This window comes from Chlorocebus sabaeus, chromosome X (genome assembly GCF_047675955.1).
Source record: "Chlorocebus sabaeus isolate Y175 chromosome X, mChlSab1.0.hap1, whole genome shotgun sequence".
Lineage (NCBI taxonomy): Eukaryota > Metazoa > Chordata > Mammalia > Primates > Cercopithecidae > Chlorocebus > Chlorocebus sabaeus.
In genome coordinates, this window is record NC_132933.1 from 106,995,078 (window position 1) to 107,019,494 (window position 24,417).

A 24,417-nucleotide genomic window follows, 5' to 3' on the forward strand; every position below is an offset into this window, starting at 1 on the left:
TGAAATGTTGAATTCAGTTTTCTAATCTTGAATCTGAGCTGCCTTTATGTTTAAGGGTTCTAGAAAATGACGATAAAGCTTTGAATGCCTGTGTTATATACAACAGGTTCCTGTTCATGATGTATAAGATAACACAATTTTATTTTAGGCGTGAAGGTCTAATTTCTTGATTTGGCTTCTTAAGAATATACCGAAAAGGTTGAATAGAATAAGAAAAAGAATGTTAGAAAAGAATGGTGGGTGACTGCCTGATTTTACTAGTTTCTTACTGGTCAATAGAAGTAATCATGTGATGTCTACTTATAGAAGCAAATGAAAAAAATTTTTGTTCTTTAGCTGCTAACAATTATATTAAGGTGATTTTGGCGATCTTCATTTATTAATTTGAATATATAATTATAACTGTTATTAACAGAATAAGTTTTGGGTAACATAGGAAATAATAATTATTTCTCTCTTTTTAAGCCAAATTGGAAGTTGAGTCTACTTTTGGTTTCTATTCTGTTACTTTCAAAATCTTAAAATCCTTAACTCAAAAGGGAAAATGTATAATAAAACAGGATAGCAGTGCTGAAATTTCTCTCTCTTAGCAGTGGAGTGGGATGAGGGTGGGGGAGGGAAATGAATCTAGTGAGATATATTAATTGTGTTTTCCTCCTCTTGTATACTTGGATAATTTTTGAGATCACTTTTCTCAGACTAGCAGCTCTCAAGACTTTTGCATAAGTATTTATTCTTAAAGAAATAGACAAGATAAGCACAGCTCTTAAGGGCAGGTCCTCCAATAAGTCAGGAAATTGGTGATCCAAACTTGTGAATATGACAAGTCAATTTGACTTCATTAAGGTGTGGCATTAGTTTTCTTGAAGTACACCAATTTATAGGTTTTTAGAGTCTTGAAGACAGAAAAATGGCAACAAAGCATTAAGGTACTTACAGGTAATTTATATTCAACTGCTAGCTTATGTTTTCAACTCTGTATTTCATGTAAGTAAATACTTGGGGAGAACATGATGATTTAATAATCTGGATAAATACTGCTGTGCCTGTTGGAAAAAAGCCTCTAATGTTTAGGTTTTCCTCATCCATTTAAAATCCATTGTTTTGAATGACAAAATGTGATAGAAGCAGGTTGGAACAGTAAATGCTAGAAAGTATATCCCAGAAGAATTATCTGAGAACTTCATGGTTTCAATTCTATTTGCCGTTCTCTGTTCTTAATTTATTAATTTTTAAAAGTACATCGAAAGTGAGTAAGATTGCTTGCTCTGAATTCTCCTCTGGGGTCATTGAGAGTATTCACATTTTCGTATACCCTGTTAAAAGATATTAATGCCTTTTGCATATGTCTTTATCTTTGTGGGTATGTAAAGCGACAAACTGAAGGGATCTGGTCAAGTGACAGACCTCAAAATAATTTCTCTGAAATAGTATTTGAATTTGCATGTTCGGGAATGTAAATGCTTTCCCTTTGGGCTTGTTTCTTAAGTTTTTGGTGTAGTATACAGTTGTACCCAATTTTTTTTTGTCTTTTGAGGTCTGTATATGTATGGATGTATATATTTGATTTAAAGGGGGAGTTTTAATCATTAGCAAAACAAGTGGCTGTTTGTTAGAACCCAGATAAGCCTCGTAGTGTTGTTCCTATGACAACTGAGTAGTTGGGTGTTGAAATGTAGCTTTAGGTTCTTGGTTTGGAAATGTCATTCAGACCTCCCACTATAGTCTCATTGAGTAGGAGGATAATGAGAAGGGGAAAAACCATGAAGCAACATAAGTATCTCCGTTCGTTTCATGTCTTCCTGATTTGCTTTTGTGTACAGGATCGCCAAGGGAGTGGTAAACATAGGTCTTGAACAAAGCAATACTTCAATTAAAAAAAATACATGGAAAGGGGTCAGAAAAGTTGGGGAAGATAAATAACGACACATGGGGGCAATAAAGAGGCAGGAGAAATAGGCTTCCACGGGTTTCTGCAAATCCTTTATCCATTCTACTGACCAGCAGTGAGAACATCTTGAACCAGTTATTGTATAGCTCTTCAAGAGCTGTGAATTTCCTTCAAATGCAATGTGGAGAAAATTCCTTTGGTAGCAGGATGGTTTACCACTTTGGCATAACATTGATTCATCTCCCCCAGGCAGACTACAGAGGATACTGTGTTCTTTTAAGGCACATGTTTTTCAACCAGTTGTTCATTTGTCATTTAATAGCTTTTGTCTTTTTTTCTATGGGAAAGACAAGGTTATACTATGAAAATAGTGATAAAATGTAAGTATTTTATTCTATATTCAAAAAGTGCTTTTGAAAAGTACTTAGAAAAAGATTGTTTGAGACCTGTTGTTGGTGGAAATGTTTGTGAATGGAGAATCTATGGAGCACTGTATTTGAGGAGAGGGATTGTTTAGACTAATATTTGGCATAGCTTAATTATGCAGTTGTTGATTTTCCATGTCTGAAGGTCTTCCTATTTCCTACTCCTAAATAGATTTTTTTGTATTGTGTATATTTAATGTGTATAACATGAGGTCTTGATATACATATACACAATAAAATGATTACCACAGTCCAGCAATTAACATACACGTCACCACACATAGTTACCTTTTTTTTTTGTAGTAAAAGCACCTAAAATCTACTCCCTTAGCTCCTTTTTTTAATTTGGTTGCTAGAACCTCCTGAAGTTAGAAATAAAAAGATTTCAATGGGGTTAGTCCCTTACTTAATAAATATACGCCCACCATCTCTTCTGTAATTCAAAAAGCTCTGAAAATCAAAGGATTTTCATGAAATTTGGCAGCAAATCCTGACCTGAAGTGATGTGAGGCTAATGATAGTGTTTGTTTAGCTCGCTCAGAATGAATCTTTGTATGTTTTACTCTAGAAGTATTAATGTGTTTGATCACGGAGTATTGTTCCAGACTCCCCTAGAGGTTTATATACTATGTTGAGTAGTCAACCTATTACCTTTATAAAACAATAATAATAATCCATCTGAGTGTCAGGTAAGCATTTGCGGACCCATAATTACTGACATACATTGAGCTCATATTATATGCCAGGTATTGTTCTAAATGAATCACTGGCATCTAAGAACCGTGCCTGGCACGTAGTAGGTACTTAGTAGACACGTTTTGGTAGGAGATGCTTTACACTTAACTAACTTCTTTAACTCACAAAAACAGTATGTGACTAATATGCTTGTTACCCCCATTTTCACATGGTGAAACTGATGCACAGAGAGGTGAGGCAACCTGCCCAAAGTGACACAGTGACACAGGCAGAAAGTGGTGGAGCCACGATTTGAAAGCAGACAGTCTAGCTCCAGTCTGCTCTTAATGATTCTGATTCAGATACAAGGGAGGACTGGAGATGTGGCCCTGGACTTCTTAACCGAGTCAGAGGGGGTGTTTGAGTGATTTACTTTATTCATAGTCACCTTATACCTCCTATGATCAAGAGCTGGTGATATCACCACTATGGTCATTAACCGGGGCTGTGGTGGAATGCTTGTAACAGGTTCTCCTGGGTGGGAGTGTAGGAATTCCAGGGGTCTGAACTCTCCTCACAGACTTCCCAAGGTGATCTCCATCAGTAAATCAGCCCGACTGCTTCATCTTGAAAAATTAAGACATAGGAAATAACTCTTTCCTTAACCCTAAGGAAATTTCCTTGAACAGTGGGAAAAACCTTTTTGTAGACATTCATTAGACCCCTTACCCAGCAGGAGGTATGGAATCAATAAAGAGGGCACGGGTCACCTCCGAGGGTGTGGGCTCCATGGCTTGGGAACTACACTGGGACACAGCAAAGCTCTTTGGGAGAAATCAGGCAGCCCATGGAGCTTCAGCTGCGTGACTCTTTGAATTCACAAAAGGATACCTTTAACAGTACTTCTCAAAAAATGTATGTAAGGCATGTCTCAAGTCCCTATATATTTCTAGGAATAAAAGAATTCATTTCAAACTGATGGCAACCTCCCCATTCTATTCCCCGGCTTTCGATCCTTCTTCCTGCTTAATTTTTCTTCTTAGCACTTGCCTCTGTCTGACATATTGTATGTCTTACTTATTTATTCATTTGGCATTTTAGTTAGACACTAGCAGTATTGTTTTCTTTGAATACATTTGAAGGTCCTAGATTTATTTCTTTTTGATGTTCATCTTCCAACTCGTTCCCTCCTATCCATCTCAGACTGCTGTAAATAAATGACTTTTTGTCCATTTTTTGTTTACTATTAGTTATCATATTTATTTTTCTTAAACAAGCTGTACTGATTATACAATCTGAATTTGGAGAATAGACGTCTTCATTCAGGAGGGGAAATTGAGCCAAATTTGAATACAATCATTGGGTAACAAATCCAGAAGATTAAGTTACTAAGGAGAACATGCAAAGTAAACACTTGCATTTCATGAACTACCTTCAATTTAGATAGACAACTGGGCAGCTGTGTATGACATGTTTTGGGAGTAAGACCTGTTAAACATACCTACTTCCTACTGTTTTCATTTGAAAAATAAATCAATTATTAAACAGTTGTTCTACACATTGAAGACTGTAAGTGATTTAACCTTGAACATTTCCTGACTCAAGTTCTTAAAATCCTCAACTCTAACCTCTTGTTTTTCAACCCCATATTTATTCTAGTTTATTCTTTCCAACATATTTAGGATAATCTAAAACATAAAGTAAAAAAAAAAAAAACCCACATATATTATTAACTATAAACAATGTGGTGTGGTTATGTAAATGCATCATTTTAGTTGATTTGTTTCTTTAGCCTAATTCTTTTTTTCCTTTTCTTTTCTTTCTTTTTTTTTTTTTTTTTTTTTTTTTTTTGAGACAGAGTCTTGCACTGTCACCTGGGCTGGAGTGCAATGGGGTGACCTCGGTTCACTGAAACCTCCACCTCCTGGGTTCACGTGATTCTCCTGCCTCAGCCTCCCGAGTAGCTGGGATTACAGGCACGCACTGCCACGCCTGGCTAATTTTTTGTTGTTGTTGTTGTTGTTGTATTTTTAGTAGAGATGGGGTTTCACTGTGTTGGCCAGACTGGTCTTGAACTCCTGACCTCGGGATCTGCCCGCCTCGGCCTCCCAAAGTGCTAGGATTACAGACGTGAGCCACCATGCCCGGCCTAGACTAATTCTTAAAGGAACAGATTAGATACATATAAAAGTTGAATTTAGTATGTTTTTGTAAGTCAATGTAATGATTGAGACATTTTCTTTTCTTAGCTATATTTTATAACAAAATAGTTCTAGTTACTTTCTTTTAAATAGTTAATAAAGTAATAACTTGCTTTTTAAAAGTATAGTATACCTATTTAAGGTAGACTATGAAGAGTAGGCTAAGGTTTTATTTTAAATTCTCTCCCCTTTCTGCCATGGAAGAGTTTAATTCCCCTGATGTGCTTATGGTATTGAAAGCCCATTGTTGGTGTTGGTATTGGAAGAAAGCTTAGTTTTTCTGCGTTTCCTAAAAGGAGAGGGAAGAAAGATTTTTAAAAGTGAAAATCCATTGATTTTTTTTTTTTTTTTCTTGATTAGGATTTGTGTAATATATCTGAAGTGAGACTAGAGTTCTTAAAGTTGAGAGAAACAGTAAATCTGTATATGCCCAACACAACTTTGCAGGGAACGTTCAGAGTTCAGATTACCTGAAAAAACATCTTCAAATCTTCAGATGTTTTCCAGAGAGTGTTAGTGCATGAAAATGGTACCTATGACCCCAAGAGGGTGTTCATTCACAGCATCCATTGAAGTAGTTTCCTCCCTAAGAGGCCCAGGCTTTGGAAATCAGTAGATTTGTGCTTTAAGCTCCCTTTGCCCCTTGCTAGCTGGGTAAGCTATTCCGCCTATTTCCCTGAGCCCCAGAGTGTAGAGCATCAGAAGTAGTGCGCAGGTTTGTTGCGTGAGATAACACGAGTAAAGCACATGCTGTGGAACCTGGAGTAATGGTGCTTAACACACTTGCATTCCCTTCCAAAATCCCTTTAGGAACAGACTTCTTCAGTTTAGTCCTAAAGCCTGTAGATCCATGCTAAGTGATATGACTTTTTTTCACATCAGATTAAGCAAAACACTGATGATGGTGACTGTCGTTTATTGTGCAGTTACCATGTTCTGGACAGGCATTGTTGTAAGGGCTCTACCTGCATAGACCCATTTTTCCTCATGGCAAACTATTGGTGCAATTATCATGCCCATTTCATAGATGAACACACAGAGGCACAGAGAGGTAAAGGAACTTACTTGGGGCCACTCATCTGTCATGGAACCAGAATCTAAATCCAAATAGGTTGTTGCCAGTACAGATGGTAAGTACATGTACTTCTGGCAGGAAAGCAGAATAAAAGTTGACTGAACCTGAAAGTCTCGGAAATGGTCTTCTCATTCTATTCTGTAAAGTGTCACGTCTTCTAGGCCTACCTCTCTCAATATTGAAATACAAAATTAACTTTTTCTGCTTTTTATTTCACAGATCAACGGGAACAGTCTTAGTCATTTGTGTTTCATGAGTTTTAATTAGGCCACTGCAGTCCAGGAGGGGAATTCCTTGTTTTCAGTTGATCTCATATACTAACAAGTTTACTCATGTAACTTCCCCTATTTTTTTTCTCTAATGTTTTCACTTGAAAATGGGAGTGGGAGGGAGAAGTATGTTAGCATTTGAGTCCTCGGGATGCACTTACATCAACCTTTCTGGAAATTCCTTCTTGCTGGTATAGAACTAATACATAGAAAAATGAAATGAGTAAGAATCTGTATTTACTAATATTTTTCTTCTTTATCTCCATCTAGTTCTGGATATTTTCTGGAGGATGGGGTAAAACTTCTAGATAAAGAAGTACAGGAAGCCATCTATGTGCATAGAACCTTATGTTTGGGTGTGGACTAAATTTTCAGAATATGGGAAAGGAATTTCACATTGAGAATTTCCTCTTTGAGATGTAGACTGAGAATTTTGACTTAGAAGATGAGGGCTGGTTATCCTAGCCCGTGGGTCCACAGTGCTTAGAAATCTCTTTTAAAAAAAAAAATCCCCTGGCCTTGGACTGAGCCTGCTCTTGGGGGATTTATTAATCATGCCTGCCTTCATTCTTTCCTTTGTTTGTTCGTTCCTTCATTTGTCCATGTTCTCGCATAAGTCTTTCAACATCTACCTGCAAAGAGGTGAAAGAAATGATGGGAGTGAGAGTCCATCGGGGGACGGGAGAGGAGTAGCAATAAACTCACTCTTTGTTCCTCTCACCTCACTGACTGTGTCTTGCATCTGATTGTTTGCCCCTTTTGAGACAACGTATATTTCACAGACAGACACTCACGAAGGTCTTTAAGCATCTTCCTTTGGGAGCCGGGTTTCTTTTTTTTTAAAGTGAGAGGAGAAAATGCTTGTGAGGGAAAAACAATGCAGAGAAATGGTTTTTCTTGCTTTCTTTTTAATGTTGGCGGAAGAAGGGTTCATAGTGGGGAATGTATCAGTAAATATAATCTAAGAGTGCCCATGCTTTCAAATAATTTCCTTGTTTGAAGAATATTAAGTGCAGTGGTGTTTGCAATTAATGGTCACAACCAGTTACAGATTGCTTTGTTCTTTCTCCTGCTGCTTCACTTGCCTATGCTTTAAAAAAAAGAACATTAAGAGACAACAAAGGCCATCACGAAGATGTCTTTAAAAATAATTTGAAAATAGAATTTAAATTAATTTAAAGGTAAGAAGTATTGCCATGCCCTCAATCAAATTTATTATGACTTTTGGAAAATATCTCTAAGTAAATATATAGAAAATGAGGAATGAAGATAGGGGAGGACTTTTGGAATTTATACTACGATTCTTTCAAAAAATAATTACTCGTCTCCATGCTGTAGTTAGGAATGCGCTTCCTTAAGACAGAGTCATTATGTTTACCTGTTATTTAAGTCTTGGTATCACCTCCTATAGTTTTTGAAAAACATCACTCTTCAAGTTTTCTTCAATGGCACAAACTGTACCTGTGCATTTTCTGAAACAAGTTTGACCACACCAGCAAAGACAATGAAAATGCTTTGTCTTTCAGCATGAAATGTGAAGTCTACCTTATTAGTAGGTATATACGGCCCAAGGGAAGAAAATGTTAAAGTAGATTTAAAAACAAAAACAAAATCACTCACACTCTAAAAGAATGTCTCAGTATTTCAAGGCTCTTCTCTCTATATATATTAAAGCAAATAAGGAGGCCTCAGGACAAGTTAGGTTGATAATGACAGTGAATATCTACCTTTCTCCCCATTCCGTTTGACATCCATACTCCAAAAGACCTTCCCTTATTTTCTATGCATGGGTAGCAGGGCGATTATAGAGAAACCGTTGTTTCTCCTGCTTTCTTTTTTACTCCTGGGGGAATGATCACTTTCCTACAGCTCTTGTCCACCTGGCCCTTGATGCGTTTGGAGTTTTGGTAAGGTGTTAACAAAAAATGGTCTCAGGTGCCAACTAAGTTTCGTATGCTTATAGCAGAACAGCAGACTAAGACACCACATGGGAAATGTACATTTTACAAAAATATATTGCACATCTACCAGGTGCCAAACAAGAGTTCTGGGTCTGAGAATACAGCAGTGAATAAAGTCCCTGCTCACATGGAGCGGGTAGGCTGATGGTGATGGAACTCATAAGTATATGGCAGGTGTTAATAAACACTGCAGAGAAAAATAAAGCTGTATCAGACAGAGAGTACCTGGGGATCAGAGGTAGAGTGACGTTAACCAGGGCTAATAGGAAGGCCTCTTTGATATTATGAGGCCAGTGAGGAGTCAGCTGTGGGAGTGTCTGGAGGAAGAGGATTCCAGGCAGAGAAAATAAAAAAGTAACTACAATAGAGATAGGAGCAGGCTTTGTGTGTCCAAGAGACACATCGTGGCAGATCAGGTGGGACTCTGTTGGCCGCAGTAAGAAGCTGTTTGGAAGGTAGGAAATGATAACTGGAGAGAGTGAAGATGGTATTCTGAGAGTCTAGGTGATTTATTGTAGGGATCCCGGAGAGTCGAGCCCCTTGTGCCTCATAACTGGAGTGTTTACAAGTAGTGTAAGGCCTTCTTGCAGTAAAATGCTACTTTTGTAATTTAAATTATTATGCTATGAAAATCTTAGTAAAGATAAAGTTGAACTATTTGAAGCATAATTACAGCTAAAAAGCACACAGTGGGCAATTCTTCCTGTCACATCTACTCCTCAGAGAGATGTGGGGTACCTGAATGTCTAGCTGTGGAACGTTTTGATTTGATTTAAATTTGCCAAAAACTCATCTTCCATAAGGCACATCTTTGCTGATTTTTGCACTCAGTAACAAGCAGTTTAGAATTTTGAACTGAAGGGATTTAAATCCATGTTTAAAACGCTTTTATTTAAAAATAATTCTTAGTTTTATGTTCAGTCAGATGATAAGCTCCCTCTTATGTTTGGTACAGGTTAGGAAATCTTGTTATATAGCACTTATTTTACAATTGGCGGTACAAAGAGAGTGTGGAAAAATAAAGGCAATTGGCCAGGTGGGAAGGGTAAAAATTTTTATGTACCTTTTCTCTTTTAAAGTTGTGTTAAATACATTTTTGTAATTTCTTAAAGGTAGAATTGATTGCCGTAAATTGATTGCAGCCCCCTGTCATTACTTCACTATTATACTCTGATACTAAATGCCCTATGTTTTGTATAAGGAAATGGGCAAGTTCTGTCATCTGGGTGTTTACATGTTAAGAGACGTTGCACGGGTGAGAACAGACATAAAATGTATATGTAATTATATCACAACATACAGGGCTTAGAAAGGGACTTGATAGCCTTTTATAGGTGTCGTCCAGGTTTATCTTACCTGGAATACTGCCTGAGACTCTATACCTAATTCTTATCGCATAGCCTGACTTTCTATTAGTCAGTGATACATTTGGGTTGGGTTAACCCTCATATTCTTTTAGCAAGGGACCCACCTGCAGAAAAGAGTTATTGGTTTTGTCATTTATAGTTTAGTTCAACAAGACCGGATTTCCTCACTGCCTTTGGCTGAAACTGACTGACTAAATCAGTTTCACTTGTGGGGTAGAGAAATGAGTAATTTGGGAACATAGAGTGTTGTGTGGAGGAGAGCTTAGTTTGCTCCTTTTCATCCTCCCCTTGGGTAAGAAGTCTGCATTGAGAGAGGGAGAAAGATTTGGGACATCATGGGGAAACTGACCCCCTTGGGTGAGCCACATTGGGAATTAAGAGAAAGATGTAAAAATGGACCAGGAGAGGATGTAGGGAAGCCCCAGGGCAGCCAGAGAATTTCTGGTCCTAAGCTCAAGTGTCAGCCTCAGTTCTTCCTAGCATCTTGGACATGCTGTCCCTTCTGGCTTATCTCCTGCCAGACAAGGGGCATACTCCTGACTTACTGAGCATCCCATCTCAGAGGAGCTAGGAGGACAAGGAATTCAGGAATGGACTTTCAAGACAACATCTCCCCCAAGTCATCTGCATACATTTGTCTACTGAATCTACTTTCTAAGGGTAGGTTAATGTCTAAGAGATAGACATTAAGTTTCTTTTTCTACCAGCCTCTGACCCCTTGCTTTGAGGAGAACAGATGTGTTGTCTATGAAGTGGTGAGTTCTGTTTGGTCCTTCCTCTAAGATTGGTCACAGTCTTGATTTTCTGGGGCTCAAGCCATTTTGCCCCATGTGCTCTGGGATTTCCCCTGGTTGTCCCCCCATATAAGTAGACAACTTGCTGTCTGTGTTCTAAGACCTTCATATTTTTCCCTTTGACTTGAGTCTGTTCTGGAACAATTGTGTGGTGGCTGGGCACTGCAAAATGAGTCAGTTCCTGCAGTTCGGTTACAAGTTCTCAAAAAGTATTTCAGAATGTGGATGTGGTCAGCAGAGTCATTTTCCAGACATCTAAAAGGAAACCCACATCAACTGTAACAATTGAACTAAGAGCCGATGGCTCTACACAACAGAACAGGGCCTGCTTTTCCTCAAAGCCTGTAGGTGCCCTCAAATCTAGCATTGTCTATGGATCGGAAAGGAGAATTCATCTTCATGCTTGTAGATCACATTTTATCTGTTACTGTTGACACAAAAAAATGCGATAGAGGTTTTGGCCTTCATCACCTTTTGAATGTGGGCACAAATTTGACATAAGAAATAATTAGTAAAATGGAATCTATGGGATTAGAGTATACTTAGTACAAAGTGTGAAATGTGGCTTAGGGATAGACGCTTGGGTAATTGAGCTAATGCACGAAGGAGAGGTTAAGATGGTTTTGGTACCAATAGAGTACATCGAAATATGCTTATTTGGTTTACTAATAGTCTGAACCTGTGCAGACTTAGCAGCAATACTGATAAAATATCATTAAATCCTTTTCAAGCTTTAAAAGAAGTTCAAATTTGTCATAACATTTGGAGAATATTTTCACTCCACACAAGTTTTGGAAAATAATCTTTGTGAATTTTTTTTATCCTTTTGGGTATCATGAATTGTAAAATTTTGTTGCAGTTCTCAGTTACCAGTCTTGCTCCACTCTGTAAAACTGATGGCATTTTCAATAATAGAAAACAAAATTAAAAAATGGGTAAACGATTTGAACAGACACTTCACCACAGAATATATGCAAATGGCAGATAAGCACAAGAAAAAATCTTCAATGTCATTAGTCATTAGGGAAACATAAGTCAAAACCACAGTGAGATACTGCTACACACCTATCTGAATGGCTAAAATTTAAGAAGCCAGCCTTGCCAACTGTTGGTGAGGATGTGTAGGATTTAGAACTCTCATGTAAAATGATACAAACATGTCAAACATACACCTATCATACGATTCAGCTGTTTTCACTCCCAGAGAAAAGAAAGTATGTGCTCACCTGAAGACTCGTACATGAATATGCATAGTAGTTTTATTAGTAATAGCTAAAAGCTGGAAACAATCCTAATGTCTATCAACAGGTAAATGGATAAACAAATTGTGGTATATCTGTATGATTGATACTACTCAATAATAAGAAGGAATGAACTATTGATACCTTCAATAACATGGATGACCCTAACCCATGAGAGTTGTATCATATAATTCCATGTATACAGAATTCTGGAAAATGTGAAAGCAGATCAGTGGTTACCTGGGGTAGGGGAGATGCGGGTGGCAAGAAAAAGGGGTTACAAAAAGGCCCGAGAAAACGTTCAGGTCGGTGGATAATTTCTCTGTCTTGTGTTGATGGTTTCATAGGTGTATATATGTCAAAACTTACCGTTTATACAATTTAAATATGTACAGTTTATCATATGTCAGTTATTCCTTAATTCTTAAAAAAACTTAAAATAAGAAATCATTGTTATAGTAGATGGAAGGCTTCAAAATGCCCTTATTTAGCAAAATCAGCATTTATTGGGGGGTGAGGGGAACCTGATAGAGTTTTAATGGTTTGAGGACAGAAATACAACCTTCTAGTAGAGATGAGAAACCAAAGTTAAACAGTGAACATAATAAATGGGATCTCTTTAGTCTCTTTTGTTTACAAAGCATTTGAACAAGTGGTTCAGGAAGTATCTTTTCCAGCATGGTGGTTCCAGCTGCCTGCCTGACTTCTAAGCATTAGCACTTAAACAAAGCTACTGTAGCAGTCTACCGTGCAATGTGGCTAAGACACCCGAAGCTGCTGTGTTCAGATTGCAAAGATAAGACATGAAAATCCCCACTTTCAGATTCTATCATTGTTAGAGAAATAAATCTCTCATATTTACACAGTGCATGAAACTTTATGTATTTCCAGCTGTATTGAGGTATAATTGACAAATAAATTGTATATATTCACAGTGTACAATATGATGTTTTGGTATATGTATACATTGTGAAATGATTACCACAATCAAGTTAATTAGCATATGCATCACCTCACATAGTTGTCTTTTGTGGTGAGATCGTTTTAAGATTTTCTCTCTTAGCAAATTTCAGGTATATGATACAGAATTATTAAGTCTAAAGTACTTTCATAAACCTCATCCTGTGAAATCCTTTCAATGGTCCTATTACAGGTAGGGTCAGTATTATCCTCATTTGCTTTGCAGCAAACGGAGACCCAGAGAAGTCAAGCTACTTGGCCAGGAATACAGAGCCCCCATCTTCTTCCTCAGAAATCACCATTCTAACTACTATACTTTGCTTCTTCCTCAAACTCTTGTCGTTGAGTGTTTGGCTAAGGCTCTTCACTCACCAATTTGTCAGGTAGATTTTAGAGTCCCTTTTTAAAAGTATGAGATGTTTAAGATGATAGTTCCCTCTAATCCTCTGTTTCCCCATTTCTAAATGGGTAATAACACAGCCATCAGCTTCCCAAGTCTGTTGTAAGGGTCAAAAAGTCTTTGACCCTTACACGTGGAAGAGCCATGGAAAGTGGGCAGCTCTGTGTACCCAGTGGGTGTTGATGTTACTGTGTGACTGCCCTCTTTGTTCCTGGGTTACTGATGACACAGTATTGAGTGACTTTCCAAACCCAACAGGGAGACGTAGCACTTTAATTCCGTTAGTTGCCCTAGAGCTTCCTTCAGAGTTGGAAAGTTGCACAATAAGAAATTCTACGTACTGGATTATTTTAAATTCTTTAAAGGATACTAAACCATCATTAGTTGGGTCCCAGAGACTCACCAAACAGAGCTAAGAGGCAGAGGCCATTGCGGTTTACTTAGCTAACAAGATGGACCCATGTCTGGCATCCTCCTTTTCTCCTTGGATGTGTTGCCTGTACATCTCTCCTCATTCTTCATCACTTTTGTTAGCCTTCTCTCTTCACTAACCCTCTAACACACTTTAGAAAAAAAATTTTAAAATAACCTATTTGATATATTGGCAAAATGAGCAATTTTCCTGAGAGTTTTCTGTCTGTCCCCATGGCACTTCCTTTTTTTTTTTTTCTTTTTTTCTTTTTTCATATGTTGATTTCTTTGAAATTAAAGTTTTTAAAATTTCTGTTGCTTTAAGGGGAACAATTGGTGTTTGGTTACATGAGTAAGTTTTTCAGTGGTGATTTGTGAGATTTGGGTGTACCCATCACCTGAGCAGTATACACTGTACCCAATTTGTAGTTTTTTTTTTTTTTTTGAGGCAAGTCTTGCTCTGTCACCCAGGCTGGAGTGCAGTGGCGCAATCTCGGTTCACTGCAAGCTCCGTCTCCCGGGTTCACACCATTCTCCTGCCTCAGCCTCCTGAGTAGCTGGGACTACAGGCGCCCACCACCACGCCCGGCTAATGTTTTGTATTTTTAGTAGAGACGGGGTTTCACCGTGTTAGCCAGGATGGTCTCGATCTCCTGACCTTGTGATCCGCCCGCCTCGGCCTCCCAAAGTGCTGGGATTACAGGCATGAGCTACTGCGCCCGGCCCCAGTTTGTAGTATTTTATCCCTCACCCACCTCCCACCCTTTCCCCGAAGTCCCCAAAATCCATTATATCATTCTGGCACCTCTAAAACCAGACATGATTTGTTTTCTTGACTGCAGCTTGAGAGTTCCAGTTTCTAACTCTAATGGATTTTAATCTTAGAAAATCAGGGGATATAATCATATGGGAGTGCAAAGAGTATAAAATTTTGCTAAGGATGACAGTCAAAGGGAGCCCTATTTTTTTGTTTTGTTTTTCATCAAATCCTTTAATTTATTCCATCCCTAATTCTGTGGTCCTCCATGGCTTTCACAGGGGCAGCTGTGAAGAAAAGTAGTCATGTATCTGACGACTCTCTCCCATCGGTATCAGGGTTGCATTTACTATTACTGATTCCAGTAATAGGATGAGTTTGATCTCTCAGCATGAAAAGAATGACCATATTAGGGATTTGTTTGTTCTTCAGAATACAGAAAGTTTGATAACCAGAGTAGGACTTACTGGAGAGATAATGTCAGAATGAATAGAGACAGTCTGTGAGAAATTTCAATGGGCTCAGTGCTGTTACCCACCAGCTAGACATGGGAAGCAAGAGGATGAATGTGAGGTTGGGGGCATTGAGTCAGGAAGAAGATCAGGCAATTCTGGAGCTAGGTAAATTGGGATCATTCCTGGCTTGTCACATCTACATGGGACATTTAGACTATCCACGGGCTGGATACCTTAGGAAAGTTCCTTCTGGCTCTCGGGCTCACTGCACTTTCAACATTGCCAATTTACATCTAGTGTGTTCTTGTTAGAAGCTGAAGGCTCCTCTTCATTTTTGAGCTCCTTACGCCCTGTCATTTTGTCTGTATGAGAGGGTTTTGCTATTCCTTTTTGAGTGAAAACTACTCCCATAGCACGTTGCCATTCACACTCCACCCGGTCTCCCCTACACACACACGCACACACACACACACACACACACACCCCATTCTCTTGTCCTCCCTGAGCCAGTCCTTTCAAGGTTATATCATCCTTTAGTGCCAAGCACCTCCCCTGACCTCTTTCTTCACTCATAGAAAGAGGAACCAGATTTCCCCTGTGTGACTTACCATCAATACAAACAGCAGTTTTGTTTCTGTTATTTCCCCTTTCAACCTAGTGATAAAGTTTGCTGCTGCTGCTCTCCCCACCCCGCACAGGAAGAAAGACTTCCTTCCTTCATCTCTTGACTTTGCCCAGGCCTATGAATAATCTTCGCTTTGTCATGGACTCCGGATGCTCACCTTTTCTAACATTTTTTTTTAAACCCCCAAGAGTTACTCCTCGGCCTCCTTCCCTTCCCCACTTTCTGGTTTTCTCTACCTGGTAAACTTCCTATTCTACCTAGTTAATAGTGGGCGCCCATGAAGTTCATGCCTCATTGATGAGTATCTGGGCGTTGGACTTCCCTATGTCCATTTTCTCTTCTGGTGTATTGACTGATGTCTCTCTCCCTGGCTCTTTCACACTTGCAGTGGTGCTCCCTCTTCAACATCCTGCTTCCTTTTTACATTCCAGACTGTCATGTTGTAGACCATCTCCAATTATAAGCTGAGTGTTTGATATTTTGCCATTTTCCTCTTTGTTAGTGTTTTGAATCCTAATTTTGAATCTGATTTTTAATTATATTGATGGTGTTTCTCTAAATACTTATATTTTGCGCTATAGAACTGTCCATACATTGTCAAAAAACCTTCCGCTGTCAGCACAAATACAGTCCAGCGTCAACCAATAAGGAGAGAAGAAGGGGTAGAAGGATGCTACTGTGCTATTATCAAGGCTTTGCATGGTCCTTGGGGTGTACTGAGTTATTTCCACCAAAACAGTTGAGGTTTCCTTACTACGTGTTGAAGAACTGATCACACGTCCACTATGTGGCAGCCACTCTGAGAGCACATACTTGACTTGTAGGTTAGGTCTTTATACTATAGTCTTTCTTCATTATCTAGAAGTTTGAAAATATATATTTCCCCTCTTTCCCTTCGTTTAACACATTTTAGAACATTCTTTCTTTAAAAATCTTAAGTAGCATTCCCATTTTCTCTTTGTTACACAAGTAGAATCCATGTTTTCATCCTGTTCCTCTTTGCTGAAGTGTGTGTGTGTGTGTGTGTGTGTGTGTTGTAGCTGATACGTCATCAGATGGCATCTGTGGGAAATACATTTAGCCCTTCATCATTTAAAAATCATTTTTAAATCCTTCCAAATCTTCACACTTCTTCTGTTAACTATCTTCCCTTCTCTTCCATTGTGGTGTGAGCTATTTATATAAGCCACCTAATTTTAAAAGTCCACATACTGTCATAGAACTCATAATAATTGATACCTAATGCGGTTAAGCTTCTGATAACCGTCATAAGCAAAAGAAACTGTATATATGGATGTTGTCTTTCTGGTCTTCCCTCATTACCTGTTCATTTGTCTTAGTTTTATCATTTTACTGGAGTAGATTTTATTTCCCTGAGGACCCTTCTGTGCTACAAACCTGTGATTGTACACAAACACACTCTAAGACAGTGCTTTCACTAGTCCATACTTCTGTTAAAAGGAACATACACTCCTTTACAAATAGCATGGTCTTATAAGCACCCACAAATCTTACAGAAAGCTACCATAAAACTAAGAGAAAAAGCAAGAAATGTTTAAAGGATGAAGAAATACAAGAGTTTCCCTGAGTAGAGATAGTCTCCCACTGTGTGTGTGTGTGTGTGTGTGTGTGTGTGTGTTGTTGTTGTTGTTATTTTTTGAAATGTATCAGTATAGGTGCCAGGGATTTTACTGTCTATTCACTCACATTTCTTTATTTGACAAATATTTACTAAAAGGTGACTGTGATCCAGTGTACTATGCTGATACCTGGGGAATCTCAAAATTATAGGACTTGATTCTTACCCTCAAAGAGCACATATTCTCACAGGGAGACACATTTCTAAACAAATTGAAGAGCAATGTGTCTTGTGTTTCTGGCCGAGAGCACAGACTCAGTGATCTGGGAGCCAGCCGCCAGTAGTATGCAGCTAACTTTCCAGAGGAATTCAGGAAGGTCCCTTAAAGGCATCCTATAAGAGAGCTGGGCCTTGCAGAGAGGGAATTGCTTGTCAGGCGGTGTACAAGAGCCAAATTTTGCTCCTCCATCAGTCCATCTGAGGAGAGGGAAACTTGATGGGAAGATTCAAGGAAGACCACACAAAGAATTTTGTACCATAAGAACATTGTATGACAGAAGTAGTTTTGGACGGTGCCAAAAGCAGAGGCTTGGTAGAGATGATTATAAATGAAGGTTGCAATGTTAGACATGTGTGATGTTGATGCCTTTAGAAAATAGCACAAGGCTTAAAAATGAGACCAAATACACAGAAAGACCTCAGTCATAGTACAGAATAGTAATGGGTTAATTGTCACTAAATAAGTCTCTAAGTCGTGAATTCTTGAGAGAACTGACTGGGTTTTCTGCTGTTGACAAGCTCAGAGAAGTTACTTTATTTTGACATCCTTTTTTTGTTTTTACTTATCATTGATGGAATGCAAATTATTTTACTTTTTCTTTTATTTAAAAACGACAAGAATTCCTCACCATCGTTGCACACTGCCGACACTGTGTGTAGAGAATGCCTTAGGGATTTCTCCCAGAGTGTGGGGGGAGGGACAGAGAGAGATACATATGTACGTGGATTTAGGGCAATTAATTTCTGAAACTTGTCCATAAAAAGACTGGTTGTTACTTAGGTTAAAACTATCCTTTTCCTCTGAGTGTTTGCAGTGAGTAAAATGCTTCATGTTTTCTTCTATTGATTGTTTAAAAAATGTTGTTTTTCTTTGAGAAGGATTAAAGGCATACACCTAATTGTTAAATATTAGTTTTTAAAAAACTAGTCTGAGTCTGTCTTTATGGGCTCTGAGTGGTTTCACCTTTAGAAGCCTGTTTTAGGATCTTGCGCCAACCCAGTCCCTTCTCAGGCCTGTTCAGACTAGAATTATCTGGCAGGGGCAATGTCTTTTAAAAAAAAATGTCTTCAGCAGGAACGTCCCAGAAAATGTTCACCTCAGTCTTCAAGTTGGCTTGTGGAGCAATTTACTAAATAGAGAGATGTGAGAATCAAGTGACCATCAGCTGGTATAAATGTTTTTGGTCAATGTAGTCACAGGATCTCAGGTATGCAAGAGCTGGACGGGTTTCAACCACGTGCTCGGTTATGGTGATACCCTGGCTCAGTGGCTCTAACATAACATAACACAGAAGGAATCCAAGTTCATAAGAACACACTTTAATTAGACACCTGTATTTAAAAGGCTGATTTCTCCTCTAGCATAATTTCACCCTGTGGCGCACTGTGTATACATGGGTGCTTTTCTTCCCTGGCCTACAGTTAGAGTTAATTGGACTTTTTGTTCTTAACTGTGTGGGAGGCAGCTTTTTTTTTAAAAAAAAAACAGCTTTATTGAAGTATAATTGATAAAGAACTGCACATATTTCACGTGGATAATTTCATGAGTTTGGATATATGCAAACACCTGTGATACCATCACCATAATCAAGGTAACGGATGTATTCAACACCTCTCAAAGTTTCATTTATCCCTTTGGTTTCATGTCTATGTTTGTGTATATGTTAAGAATCACTTAACATGAGATATACACTGTGGGTGGCAGTTTTTGTTCACTTCTAAAGTAAACTCTGACTTTGTTAGAATAGTAGACTGGCTTATGCTCTGTCAAATCCCTAAATATGATTATGATAGAGTTTGACTCTATTCCTGTTTAGTTACAGAAAGCTACTGGTGCATGAACAAAAATATATGAAATACGATGGATGGGGGTTGGAGGGACATGTGGGGCCAGACTTTGTGAGATTATAGAAAATCATGGAACTGGAAAGCATCTGGAAGTTCTTTTCCTCAAAGAAGCATAGATTATTTCACATTTGTGTTAAAAACAGTGAGTTAGACAATTTTGACTTCGTAAAGTTAGCATTCTGGCAATGCTGTGAAATTGTTCATCTCTCTTCATTTACTTCCACATATAGTCCCCTGGGTCAAAATTTCTTTCTAAAAATGATAATTTCTAAACTTAGAGATGCTTTTTGGGGGCAAAATAGAATTGTCCAGGTAACCACTTTAAAAGACAGAGTAATTCTACTCTTCCTTCAGTAGAATGACGCACGAAGCAGCATTTCTTTCATTTCCAGTAGAACTTTGATGCGAATGCGATTTTTATCTTTCTCAGTGTAGCTTTAAACATCAATGGGTTTCTTTACTTCTTGGTTTGGGGTATAGGTTGCCCCTGTTCTAACGGTGTGGAGTGTAAGCTCTTCAAATTCTAGGTTAACATTTCAAGAAATGGTCTTTATCCGAGTTCAAAGCAGGCCTTCCAACAGCAGGTGGCAGGCTTAACTTTTAATAGTCTTTCCCTCCCTTTAAACTCTTTCTCATACCTCAAATAAATGGTCTTTAGCCAGAATGTATGGGAGCTTTTGTTTATTATTGTTTTTGTTTTGTTTGTTTGCAGTGTGACTAGGACTTGAGCAGAAGTACCTTGGTTACAGTCCTACCACCCACCCTTGGGGCTTGCTTGTCATCTTAATTGTTAGGTAACAGAATTATATAACTCAGCATTTCTAGTTGGAACCTACTTCTTTTCTTTCCTTTTATTGGTAAGCTGAAAATGTATTATTAGTTAATATTCTATGGTGTTGTATATTCTATATATTCTATTCTTTGTGTTTTTAATAAACTTAAAAACTGTATAGTACTGGTTAGTGGTTGACACTAATTTACAGAATAACCTTTAATAAAATTTTATTTACAGATTTTCCTATTTGTATTACCTAGATTAAATTTAAAACAAGGGATAAAAGACCACCTTAACTTTAGTACTAAGATTTGGAGAATAGATACCTTTGAGAATTAAAAATTTACCTTTTCTCATCTAAATGTACATTTCTCATCTAACTGTAAAGATTTATAAAAGATAATCTTTTGTATTTTGGCATTGAAACTGACCACACTAAACCCTTGCCTCACTTTAATTGTTAGCCTTATTCATAAAAGTAGAGTTATGAACAGTTAGTTTTAGTGGTTTATGAAATGTAAGTTTGTGTGTTCTATAAATGCTTTATTTTACATTGAGGATAAGACTTAGCCAAACCTATATGAACAGTCTTTTCCCCCACTGGTTTGTAGGCAGTGCCAAAATATACTTCATAGATGGGATTGGCCTTAACTTATTTAAAGAGAAAAAAAAGCAAGCAGTCAAAAAAACCCCTGCTTCACCTTGTAAATTCCACCCTTATCCTCCCGCCAAGAGCTAACCACACTGGTGAAGCACTATTATTATAACTTGGCAAGTGAGTTGCCTCTTAAAATTAGACATCTGTGATTAAATAGTTAAATCATTCCCTAGATATGTATATATTTAGAGCTCCCAGAAAGCTGGTTATCTTTTCTTATAGCTAACACATTTTTAAAAAGCTACTTTTCTCTTGGTGATAAATATGTGTGTGTCATACTGTGGTATAGCTGCATGTCCGATCAAATGGTCCTAGTTTCCAATTGACAGTAGCTTTATTAAATCTTTTCTAAGTGATAGCTGAAGCATTTTAAATTCAAGCAAAGTAGGATTCTAAGACGTGTACTTGGAGCAAAGTTGCATAGTCATTTACATTCTAGAATAATCCTAAAAGTAGGAAACAATAATTGGCCATGTGGTCATGTGCTAATAAAAGAACACCTTGTCCAAGATACCAGGCTTTTTCCTGTTTCAGTGCTTTTTGTTCTCACTCTTGCCTCTCCCTGTGGTGTCCTTTCCCACCCCAGGTATGTACATGATTCTTCTCCTCCTACTTCAGGAATCCACTCAAATGCCAGGCCCTCAGTAAGGCTTTCCCTAGCCACCCTATTGAAAACAGCATACCTCTTAACTGTTTCATTACTCTATGAAATGATCGTCCATATCTATGGAGGTTTTTTTCAGACTTAAACTTCTGTGAGTGCAGGGGTTTTATTCAGTGTTGCATTCCCAGTGCCTGGAATAAAGAAGTATTTCAGTAAGGTACTGAAAGGTACTTACTGAAGGTACTCAGTAAGTATTTCTGGGGTGGATAAATGAATAGTAAAGAGAGCACCAATCCTGTGACTTATTCTGTTACCTGCATTGTATCTGGGAGGAAGGCTTGAAACTGACATACTAGTGGGCACCTGGTTGAATATCTGTTATAATATGCATTTTTCTGTAATTTTCTTTGGTGTTTGAGACATTTAGTAAACATAACTGTATTATCCTCAGTTCGTAGCAGGAAAGAATTTTTTAACTGCAATTTACTTTACATATGTGCGTCATTGCTAGATTACCCAAGTTAAAGTGACAGGAAGCAACAAAAATGCTCCAAGCCATAATAAAATGGTAGATTGGTTTTTTGTTTGCTTGTTTGTTTCTCTCTTGTGTATATTTCCATTTTACTGCAAAACATACCAAATAATTGATTGTAGATTTTGCCACAAGGAATCATGTATGCTGTAGAAGTGAAGAGCTATTCCACTTTTTTTTGTTTGCTGCTGGATCTCCAGCACCTAAGAACGTATGTGGCACTTTATTTAATGTCACTCAGTCAGTATCTGTTGGATAAGTAAATAAATCTAGAGGTTGTTTAAAATTGCATACATGAGATTATTGTCAAAATGTCAATTCATGATCGAAAGAAGATGTGCATTTGAAATCTGATATCTTCTCTTTTCTTCCACAGAGCCCCTCCCCAGGAGGCAAAGGATCACCCAGCTGCTGGAAGGTATAGGTACCCTCAATGGCTCAGTAGCCAGTGTAGATCCTGTCTTTCGTAATCAGCAGCTACATCTGGCTACTGGGTCTCTGATGGCATCTTCTAGCTTCAGCTTCAGTGTCCTGAGAGAGATTATTGATCTCTTAATAATCTCTTCAATGATGAAAACAGTTCTTAATAATGAAAACTTTACCTTGAATCACACACACACACAGACACACACACACACACAAAGAGAAAGAGAGAGACAGAGACAGAGAGAAGAGAGAGTCAAGTTCTAGGGTGTTAAGTCCAACATTATCAGCTGGGGCTTGGGAACCCTCAAGGTTTTATGAATGATGACATCTATTTGCTTTCAATACTACAAGGGGGAGGAATCTGGATATTTATCCATGTTTTACCTCTTACCTCTTTTCGTTTTACCTCTTTTTTTCTCTTTCCTCCCTGTGAAAGGTATCATTTGGATAGATCAATCTATTCATCTATCTACTTACCTACATACCCCTACCCATCCATCCATCTATCCATCCTCCCATCCATCCATCCATCCACCCACCTACTCGCATACCTATCCAACCTTCCTTCCATCCGGCTTTTTCATCTCTTGACTTTTAGATGGCATTTTCAACATGATGTGGTGATTAAATAATGAAACTTGATGATATGATGGTTTAAGGAAATTTTATTGGCAGTAGGTAAGTGCCAGCATTTCTGACTGTTGGTTGTCTTTTCCTTGTGGTAGAAAAGACAAATGCCAATTTTGAAATCTTGAATGCAGTAGGCAATTGTGTTGAAATAGTATGTGAGAATTCCTTGCAAGCTGAACATCCAGGTCTGGGGCATGAACCTGGCATACAATGTAGATTTCTGTGTTCGTTAGGCAACAGCTACATTGTCTGCTGGGTTTCAGGCTACCTGGAAACATGTTCTCCATTGGCTGTCTCACCGATGCTTCACCTACTCCTATAATGTTTCTGAATAACTGTTTTCCAGGAGGTATAAACCAGTGGAGTTTATCATTGAATAGAGTACAGAGAAAGCACCGCAAGAAAGCTGATCACCTCAGCAATGAACGATTTCAGTATGATTTCACCCCAGTGGTCTCACACACCAGCCTAGTAAACCAGAGATAAGGTGTAATGTCATCCTTCCTTCTCCCTGCCTCAACTGTCAAAGATTGACCGCTTACATGTTGTTTACTTTTTGGCTTATTTCTGTTCATAGTTATTATCAGAAGGCATAGCACCCACGAGCCTAATCGTGCTGCCTTACAACCTTATTCCTCTTCATTTTGTCTTCTCACTTACCTGCAGAAACCCAGTTTATTTTTGTTCTGCCCTTACCACACAGCCTTGTAACTGTTATGAATGACCCTCAGTCTCACTGGAATCTGAATCACTCAGGAATTTAGGCAAACTGGATGTTTTAACCACTGTTCAGCTCTCTTATGGAATGACAGAGAACTTGTAAAGATAAAACACCAGTTTGCAGGAAGAAAGGAAGAGAATGGAACTTGCTTCTGGAAAATATGAGTTTTACAATGTGTTTTGTCTGTCTGCTCTCTTAAACTTAATCCTATAAACATTTTTTAAGAACTAGCCATTAAGACTGTTAAGTTCTCAATTATAAAGGAATAAAATGTTTTAAGGAGGATTTATTTGCCCTTGCTTATATGAACTGCATATTTTTAGTAGAAAATCATGTAATTTAAATTAGTATTGAATGTAGAAAATGGACATATAAAGAATACAAGGATGAATGTCTACATGTAATAATGGATGGTAGTGATATAATGCATTTTTGTCATCCCATGCTGAATTCAGTAAAAATAAAGCTAATGACTTGGAGCTTTTAAAATATTGTACTGTTCTCTGTGTGTGTCTTTTGGCTTCCTACTCACCAATCAGTTCTATTATCTATTCTGTACCTGAGCCACTGGCTTTTGTGGCCCAGGAAGACAAAGTCATTCCACTCAAGATGTTTGACAGGCTTTGAAGAGTAATAAGTGGCTCTGTGCAACACGATTATGTTTAATAAATCATAATTACCAACAGGACAGTTTCTCTTCTCCCATGCCCACTCATACTTTTTTTTTTTTTTTAAGAGATGGGTTCTCATTCTGTCATTCAGGCTGGAGTGCAGTCGTACTAAACTCCTGGGCTCAAGTGATCATCCCGCCTCAGCCTCCAAAAGTGCTGGGATTACAGGCTTGAACCACCATGCCCA

The 24,417-nt window shown here is 38.2% G+C and overlaps 1 long non-coding RNA gene across 3 annotated transcripts in view; it reads left to right on the forward strand.

The window, feature by feature from the left end:
- LOC103231855 (uncharacterized) overlaps positions 1-24,048 on the forward strand; it is a 108,271-nt gene extending 84,223 nt beyond the window's left edge. For 2 of the 3 annotated variants that reach the window (XR_012092036.1, XR_012092037.1), the window contains one exon: positions 19,926-22,152. This is a non-coding gene — a long non-coding RNA (uncharacterized lncRNA). The other variant, XR_497028.3, reaches the window with a different exon arrangement.
- Positions 24,049-24,417: the final 369 nt, after the last annotated feature.